The 9473-nt window shown below is 45.1% G+C and overlaps 1 protein-coding gene across 4 annotated transcripts in view; it reads right to left on the bottom strand.

Moving 5' to 3' along the window:
- The window catches only part of CD99L2 (CD99 molecule like 2), a 64536-nt gene extending 55063 nt beyond the window's left edge, over positions 1-9473 (bottom strand). For all 4 annotated transcript variants that reach the window (XM_025205347.1, XM_025205348.1, XM_025205350.1 and 1 more), the window contains exon 1: positions 9433-9473. The gene's annotated coding sequence lies outside the window, so the exon portion shown is untranslated. The remainder of the gene's footprint in view (positions 1-9432) is intronic.

Below are 9473 nucleotides of genomic sequence, written 5' to 3'. Positions count from 1 at the left end.
TGCATAATGGGGTAAAGAAATGACAGCTTTTTGAGGTTGGAAGCTTCCTTCAGTCACTTTTGAAGCCCTAATTGCAATTGGGGGAGGGGGGAGGGGATGACAACACTATGCTTCACTAAGGTAGGTGCCGGACAAGCACGGAAGATGCAGATCCTGCTGCAAAGAGCTTGTTCTGAAGTGCTGCAGTCTCATCTCTGCCACAAATTATTGCCAACATAGAGATTGGCTAGAGGCATGGTGGGATGAGGCTATTTGTCTCTCTGCTGATGCAGCTTGATCTGCAGGCTGTCTGATGTGGATGCTGTTATGTCAGCAGAAAACTCATGCATTGACTAAGTTTTGGGGGGAGTAGAGTGCACCTGCACTGCCCAGGTGAGCTCTGCTGCACACATCCCTTACTCCTTCCCTCCCCTCACCCCTGGCCAACTCCCAAACCTAGCATGAAGCCTCACGTGTGTACACACCACCCACCCACAGCAGACGAGAGTAAGACTTTATTTTGAGCTTTTATGCAGTTGCCCCTATCTACATGACTCAACCCATAGATGGGAGGAATATTTTTTTTTAAAATTTTAAATGTTATAGTGTATATCTGTTTTTAGTATACAACTTCTTATCTATAACTTGTTAAAATGATATCTTCTAAAAGACTCTTGTGTGTGACCCTCAACAGCTCATCAAACCTAGTTAAGTGACCCATCAGCTGAAATATTGTCCACCCTTGATATATTTGTTCTTGTTTCCAAAGACCTGCACAGGCAGTTTCTTGTCTCTTACAGTTCAGGCCATAAGTTCAGCTGGGTTCCCTGCAGATGCTGTCTGATGGCCATGGGGGCCAACAGCTCAACCCTCTGGCACCCAAGCACCACAGAGTCTACATGACTTCTAAGGGCCTCTTGTACACGCCACAAAATTGGCCTTTAAAGCTGCTTAAATGCCCTTCTGCACCGCTTCAATGGCATTGCTGTTTGCACGCTTGGTGGCATATTCCACTTTAAATGACTTTGGGTATGATTAAGACACCTCGGAGGTGTTTGTTTGCTACCTAACAAAGTGCAATGGTGCACAGCGTGCTGGAAGCCAATGTGCTCAGGGCTTGGCAGGCCCCACACAGCTCAGGGGGTATGGGACCTGGTGGCAGGCTCCACCGAAGGGAGTGATGAGCCTGATTCCCTCCCTCCCTCCCTCCCCCCCCCAAGCCAGCCTGCTTGAGCTGCGTTGAGGCCTGGTGTCTCCCTCTGTGGCTGCAGGACCACCTGACCCACATGCCACCTGGAGGGGCCCCCATACAGCTCGGGAACTAGTCAGCCTGCCAGCAGTTCATTCCTTTCCCCCACCCTCCACCACCAAAGAGGTAGGTAAGAATTGGGACCCCACCCTTGTGTTCAATTCTCCCTGAACTGAAGCAGTGTTTCTAAAAACCCACCGTTTCAATTTTAAGAAGAACTAAACCGAATTAAACCCCCGTGGCATGTACAAGCAGCCTAAGTTACCTCCTTGTCCTACCTGCACTGGCCCATCAGGCTGCAGGTCTGTAAACTGTCACCACTATTGTGCTACCTACGCTGCACATCCTCTCCAGGCTTCAGCCTGTCACATCTTTCCACATCCTGATGGAGAATACTTCTTCCTTGTTTTCCCCTGCCCCCAGCTAACTCCAATTGCCTTGGTCATCACTATTATGTAGCAATCTAGATCAAATTGATGTTGTATGGTATTAACACCACCATTCTAGATTTACTTTGTATTTGTGGCATCTTCATCTGCAGTTTATCTTGGAAACCTTTCTTGGCCTTCTCTTCCTCACCCTACCACCCTCCCCCATTTGAAAGCTTTTCAAAGTGCTTTCAAAATGCTGAACCACTTTTTTCCCCTCCCCCCCACCCCAGCTTTCTTTTCCACCCCCCCCAACCCAGCACCTTGTTCTCCTAGACAATTTTTTCTGTTCAGCTTCATGCTCCACCTTGCTGCAAGCCCTAAGAATAGTGCAACATACAAGGACTCTCTCACCTCCCAATTAAATCTTGCATAAGCTTCTGTTCTCTCCTCATCAGCCTCCCCTACTATGATATTCCATGTCTTGATCAAAAGCCCAAGGGAAATTAGGCTCCCTTCAGAGCAGGGATGTAGTTCCCCATCTGCCAAGGAAGACTACATTGCATTTAACACTCTACTAGATCCTGTCATTCTGGCAGGTAGAAAGTGTGGCACGCAGCATGAATACCCATGTTGTAGCCATCCTGCTGCTGGCTTCCAAGAATATCCTATGCACTTTCAAAATTTCCTTGGAAAGTGATTTTTAACTTCTGTCCTTGAACTAGAACTTCACAATTCTGTAAAACTACTATCACTAGGCTTTATCTACAAGGTAGCTGCAGCCTTACAGAGATGTAAGACCTAGACTGAATTTGAGCCTGGTGTAACACCAGTAAGTTTAAGTACAGGTAGAGTAGTGAGGCACTTGCCTGTGCATTTTTGTGCCCCCCACCCTTCCCTAATAACAGCTGATGTACTTGTATGTGGACGGTACAGAGTGGGATCTAAAATCTATTCATGGACTTGCAGCATGATCCCAACTAGATCAACTGTACGGATCAATAATTTCTTGATTTTTATTTTATTTTATTTTCTGGGGTGGGGGAAAAGCCTCTTCATGTTTCTTGCATATCAAAACAAAAAATATTAATCTTGTTCTCATCACGTTATTCACTGGATGGTGCATTAACATCTGTCAATCAGACAGATTTACAAAAGAAAACTGCACAGGTTTTTTTTCTTACCATTGGTATTATCTAATTTAATAACAAAATATAGGTTTATTAAAGTGGCTTCAGAAGCAGTATCTAATAAAATCAAACTTCCTGTAAGTCAGCTGTGAGGTTAATACTTCAAACCTTCAGGATATCTTTCTAAGGAGAAACATTTCTCTTTAAACCCTGCAAGGCTAAACCTTTTATTCTAGTCAGCGTTGGAGATCAATAGAGATCTGTTCATGCTTTAGGGGCAAAATCTGTTGCAACAGATGTAGAAGAATAAGTAGCACCACTCCTGCCCACAAAACTGGTCGCACTGCCATTTGCAAGTGTAAATATCATTAGCTAAAGAAGCAACAACTGTTAATACTAATCATTCCACTTCATGCTTCCACCATTTTGTGTTTGGTTGTGGCATATGAGTAAATGCTAATTAGTTGGAGATAAGAAATGAATAGTGTGGGTGGGAATGTCTCTCTCTCTGTCATATCTAGACACAGGGTCTAACTTAAAAGTATACCTTTTAGAAAGGGGTGTGCATTTGCGGGGGGGGGGCGTATTTCCAATCACTAATGACTGTTAGTAAATACAAGGCTGCTCTTACTGTTGATTATTAAACTTACAGTTTTAAGTAAGTGAGAATTTTTGCACTACTCAGTTTTGGCAGTAAAACCAAGACAAATAGCCTTTGCTCTTTCATTGCCAAGTCATAGCCCAGATGGTGCCAAACTATGGAAAGTTATCTTCCAGGTAATCCATGTGGGTCACCTGGTGCTGGCTTTACTTCTTGTTTACAGCTGCTTCAACTTATCTCCTTGGCAAAGAGGAGCCTGGACACCTGTAAAAACATCTGGAAACAAGCTGGCTCCTCTCCTCTCTATCTGCCTTCCCTAGCGGCCACTGCTGTATAAGAGACAAGGTAAAGAGGAGCTGCCTGCAATGACTGGAGCCATCTGTGCAACAGTTATAAATAGCTAATTACTTCCCTAATATTACTTTCACTTGTAAGCAGTTATTTTAATTGCCACTGGGATGGTTTTCATCCACACTTGAGGAGAGGTGTTCTACAACACAGCAGGAGTGGCCAACCTGCAGCACAGGGTCCACAGGTGGCACCTGCAGCCTCTATCTGACTCATGGCAGCTTGGGCAGGGAGAAGAAAGCTGAGCAGCAGATCAGAGTGACTTTTGGGAAGGGGGGTGGGGGCTAATTTGTGGCATGCTTTCCAAAAAAGGCTGGCCTCCATTGATGTACCATCTCTCCTAAGGGATTATATGAAAGCTGAGAACTGTTGCTCCAGCATGATGCTATTGCAGTTGGATTCTCAAAGCTTGTAACAAATACCTTGGATTTAGTGTTTGTTACTTAGCAGATGGACTCACTTTCTGCTCACGTGAGAGCTACAGACTGAGCACAGGCTACTTGACTGACTCATTAAAAAATAAACCCAAAATGGAAAACCTTTTTCAGTTCGTGGAGGGAAACATGAATGAACTCGGGATTCAAAATTGCTAGGTGTCCCTCATGTCCATAATAAATGCACCTCCACATGTTTTATATAGTGGTCTGAGCTGCTTGGAGGTAGGAGGGGACAGGGACTTCTCATTCTACCTCTTTGCAAGTCTCATGACTTCTTCCTCCTCAAGCCTGGTCAAACATTCCTGCTCATCCCCAACCAGTAAAATGCAAGTCTGACTTCCAGAGAAGCAACTGTTCTTCCTTAGCAAATTTGTGTATATGCCAACAACCAATACAACTGAGTGGAGGCTTGACAGATGAAATTTAATTCCTCGGTCAGTCCCATGATTTCCCATGAAGCCCCTTTTCTTCCTTTCTTCCTTTCATCTCCTTTCTCCCCCCGCCCTCCAAAAAAAAAAAAAATTGCTTGAATTTTTTTTTTTAATGTAGTGCTTATCATTCGGGATTCATGGTAGAGGCGATCTCTTTTATTAGACCAACTAGATCTTTGCCCCAAAAATTTAATTGCAAGCTTTTGGGTGCAAAACACCCTTCAGGTATTGGAAAAAAGATTGCAAAAGTTCTCCTGGGTAGAAATGAAAGTTCATATTTCAAAGGAGAGTTGAAGGTGGTAAAATCTCCTGTTTGGCAGGCTAATAAGGATTGAAGAATCAGATACTTTATTTGGTGTGCACAGCTGAGGTTGTGACTTGGGCCTGCAAAATTGCGTGTGTTAGCAAAATTTAATCCCATGGTTTAGGCTTGCCTTTGTATAGTGTGAGAATTCAGCCCTGTGCTGTCTGTTGCCTATGTGCTAGTTTGGGGTTGTTTTTTCCTCTGTTTCTTACAAAAGGCCTTGGATGATGTCTGAAGTCAGTGCTGCAAGCCTGGTCTTTCTCTCTTGGTGTTGTGACATCCGGGGGACTCTTCTTGTAACTTGTGTGGATGTTTAAAGCCAGAGCTCCTGGATCATGAGGCTATGGGATTCTCTCTGGTTTCTTAAATCTAGTCTTCCTACTACAAGAGAATGGTTGAACCTTTTCTGGGGGTGGGCAGGAGTTCTCTCTCTTTGAGGCAAACAAGAACTCTAATTTCTTAAATTTGGCTTAGAAAACTGAAATTGTGAAAATGACACTTCTGAGGATTTGCTCCAAATTCCTGAATGCTTGGGAGTGGGAAATTTTGAGATAAGCTACAACTAAGTATACAGATCTCCTTCTAGTGCTTGCTGTCCTCCGAAGGAATCGCAGCTCCTGAATACTTCCCAAGATCAAGTCTGTACGACAAAATTACATGTTCACTCTGACTCATGCTGGTCTGGGGGTCAAAATGTTCAACTTGCTGCAGTGATAACAGCCCTATAAATACTAGAGAGAGACATCCTGAAAGGAGGCTGGTGTTAGGCTGTATTACACCTTCTCCACAGAGTGCCCAGTCTCTCATAGTTAAGTATTGTGCAGCTCAGCTGTTTCCTTCATTCAGTAAATACTATCAAAGACTTGCCTTCCTGCCCCACACAAAGCTGAACTCTGCATGTGACCTGGTAAAGGTAAGCACTGTTTAGCTGCAGATGAAGAGCAGATGCCATGATGTTGGATTTTAAGAGAAGCTTTTAGAACAGCATCTGTTGTCACTTCCCAGTTGTGCAGCAGCTTTTGCAGAAGCCTAGGACAAAGAGGACACACTGGGGGTGGGGGGCGGGGGAGCAAGGAGAGATGAGGCTTAACAGGGAGCAATTTAAGAAGAATTGGGACATGGGGGCAGTAAAAAAAAATTTATCAAGAAAGGCACTATCATTATTTACCCAAATACAAAAATGTTCCACCACATGTTGGTTCCAACCGGCTAAGGATAGCTGAGGGAGACCAGCCATCCTGGACGTGGCAGAAGGTGGAGAAGAAACTTGCAGTAACCGTTTGCCCAATAAAGACTCTTTCAATATGCCAAGGGGATGTACATCTTGCATCTCTTGCTCTGGGGGTATTTCTCTTCCTCAAGGATTAGGACAGAGGAATTATCTAGCAAGACTGTGCTGCTCAGACTCTCTGGAGAGAGAGCAATCAAAGTTCTTACATTTCCATATCATCTTGAGTTCCTCCTGATATTTGCATTTGAAGAGCCATAGTTTTAACCCTGCATACAGAACCACATGGAGTTTGAAGCCAGTGAGGCTTTCTATGGAGGAGGCTGGAAAGTCAGAGCTGTAGCTGTACCTACCTGCATATCCCTTTTACAGAGAGACTGTTTAAAGGAGAAGACCATATGAGTTAGGACCTAAGCTGACAGTTTCGAGGTCCTAATCTATATTATATTGACTATGATAATAAAAGAAACAATTTGAACTATATCAATTGGAGTTGTTCTGGATTTAAACATTTTTCCTGCTGCATCCGTAATGCAAACACTGACACGGAGTCCAGAAGTGGAGCTCTGTCCATGCTCACAGTAACATGTGAGCATGGGATGAAGACAAGCTGCATCAGTGGCAACCAACAAGTAAATTCAAGTAAAATTATTGGAGACCTTCCCATCTGAACAGTATGCAATGTTTTGTACTTGGCTTTACCATTTTACCATTGTTTAAGAAAAACCTTTTAAGAGTCTCTAGGTGGGACATGTGTCTACTCTACAGTCCTTAGGAGGCTAAGGCAGGAGATGGGGGGGCACTGGAAGACTAAGACACTCAAACTAATCACTGGATCACAGTAAACTAATGCATCTATGCCTTACTTTTTAAACCACACAAGACTGCAAGCCTGTGACATACAAACAGTGAATAATGCTAAGAGAACGACAACAAATGGGGCAGGGGAGAAAAAACTATAGCAGGACCTAGCAAGTAGCTGAACTGGAGTCACTTGATTTTGTTCTTCAGCCCAGCTTTAAATGTCTTTAAGTATTTTTATCTTTTAAAGCTCTCCTCTTATCTCGGGGATCAAGACTAGGATGCTGAACTACTTGATAGACTCCTGAAGAAGTGGTGAAATGACCCAGCCTTGCAGAAGCAACCTGTTTTACTCTGAGAGACTATCTACCATAGATTTGATGGACACTGGGGCTGGATGACCCCAGCAAGGTGAGCATCCAAGTGTTTCTTGAATGTATCCAGAGAATAGCATGAATTTTTCCTTTCTACTGTGCAAGTTCATAAATCCATAGATGATGCTGATATGATAAACTACTGTGACTTGCTAAAAACAATACTTACAAAAATATTTACATAGTACTTTGCATCTTTGAGGATCCAAGAGCCTTTGAACAAAGGCTTCTTCAAAAGCTTCCCCCAATGTCTTGTTGAAAATGAGTGGGACTTACTCTCCTCAACTGTTTGGACACATGAACAAGCCGTTCATGCATTAGGTCCCTCTGACAGGCAGTGCACAGAGAGATCTGACACAGACAGACAAATGCCATGTGGCACAGCAGTAGAGGACAGGAAACTTCTGGCCGGCAAGGCTAGGTCAGGAGGAGAAGCCCCTTTTAAAGTTGACAGAGCAGAACCCAGCTCCATTGCATTAATCTTGGAGCTCATGAGAGTAAACTGAAGCAATCTGTCTGTCTTGTCTTAGACAGATCAAGAGCCAAGGCAGCCAGGCAGGGTTTGGAGACAGTTTAAACTGTTGCTTACAAGCAAATACAACCACTAGTAAGCTCTCTCTAAACTATCCGTTCTTGCTACTTTTTTCCTGCCCAAATAACCTGTTCTAACAGTTTTTTCTGCCATAAAAAAAACTAAACTTCATATACAAATTTTAAACTTAATATTTTGTAGCTCAACGATTCCCAAACTTTTTTTCTTATTATGTACCCCCCACTTCCACATTTACCTGCATACCCCTACCAGTATATGGCTTATATTTTAACCCCTTCTGCCCATGACTTATTATAATGAAAATTAAATCCACCATTGTACAATTTCTCCTGCATCCCCCCCACCCCAAGGCTGTTTTATGCACCCCCAGGGGTATGCACATCAGTTTGGGAACCCTGGTCTAGCTCAACAGGGAAGAGGGGGAGAACAGTGAAGGGGGAAAGAGCTCTACACAATTCAGACAAGTAATGAACTGCACACACTGGGCAGCTGCCTACCTAAAACAAACGGAGATCAGACCCGGACCACGGCACTGTGACCTCCCAAAACAAAGGCAGCTTGCTCTGCAGAGCTGTGCTCCCTCCCAATCTTGCTGTGAGGACTTGGAACAGTCTGGATTCATCGGACCAGCGACTCTCGCGCTCACCCGCTTACTTGCAAATTTTATTTTCCTTCTCGCTTCGCTCCCAGTCCTACCTCCAAGTGTGCAGCAAAAAACCCCCCCAAAATTGCACTGCCTGTGACAAACTTCACCCTGACTTCATTTCCTCCTCAAAAACCTTTTCTTTCCTCCTCCTTTCCATCACCATTTACGCCCAGTGGGGTGGTTTCTAGCTTCGGCAGCTCCGATATGCAGACCCCATTTTGGGGTCGGGCTCATCCCCCCCCCCCCTGTCCCTAAGGGCCGATGCTGGCAGGAGTCCTGCGGTCTCCTGGCATAAAGGGGCTCACGGGCAAAAGTTTGTTGTAGGGCGCTCGGCCACCTCTGCCTAACCGAAGTGGACGCATTTGGCCTCGCGCATCTACTGTTTGGTGCATCGTGCACAATTATATAAATATAATTACATATGCATAGCTGTCGGGTGCTCTAGCTCATCTGTAACAGAAGTGGCTGCATTTGGCCTCAGGTGTCTACTATTTTGTGCATCGTATACATAAACATAATAGTATGTATATTTGTAAGGTGCTCTCGGTCACCTCTGACAGAAGTGGCTGCATTTGGCCTCAGGCGTCTACTATTTTGTGCATTGTATATATATATCATTATATAACTATAACAGCGCATGTATATTTGTACGGTGCGCTCGGTCACCTCTGACAGAAGTGGCTGCAGGCGCCTGCTGTTTTGTGCATCACAGACACATGTATAAGCACAGTCCTGGAGGCAGCTGTAGGGTCATCTTTAGCCTTTGGCCTCCTATGTCTCCCATTGTGTGCCTCAGGGATGCGCGTGTGCGGCAGGGACACGAAGCCCTGGCGGTGGGAGGCCCAGAGGGGCCGAGTGTGCCGCACTCCTCTCCCGTTGCACACCCGCTGTGTCAGCCCCGTCGCTGCCCGCTGCCCACCCCCACCCCGCGGCCCGTGCCGGCAGGCGCACACGAACAAAAGCGGGGCCGGGCCCCCCCTTACCTGAGCCGAGCAGGGCGGCCGCGGCCAGGAGCAGCAGCAGC

This window comes from Alligator sinensis, unplaced genomic scaffold (genome assembly GCF_000455745.1).
Source record: "Alligator sinensis unplaced genomic scaffold, ASM45574v1 scaffold207_1, whole genome shotgun sequence".
Lineage (NCBI taxonomy): Eukaryota > Metazoa > Chordata > Crocodylia > Alligatoridae > Alligator > Alligator sinensis.
The sequence above is the reverse complement of the archived record's forward strand: the minus strand, read 5'-3'. Positions and strand labels throughout refer to the sequence as shown.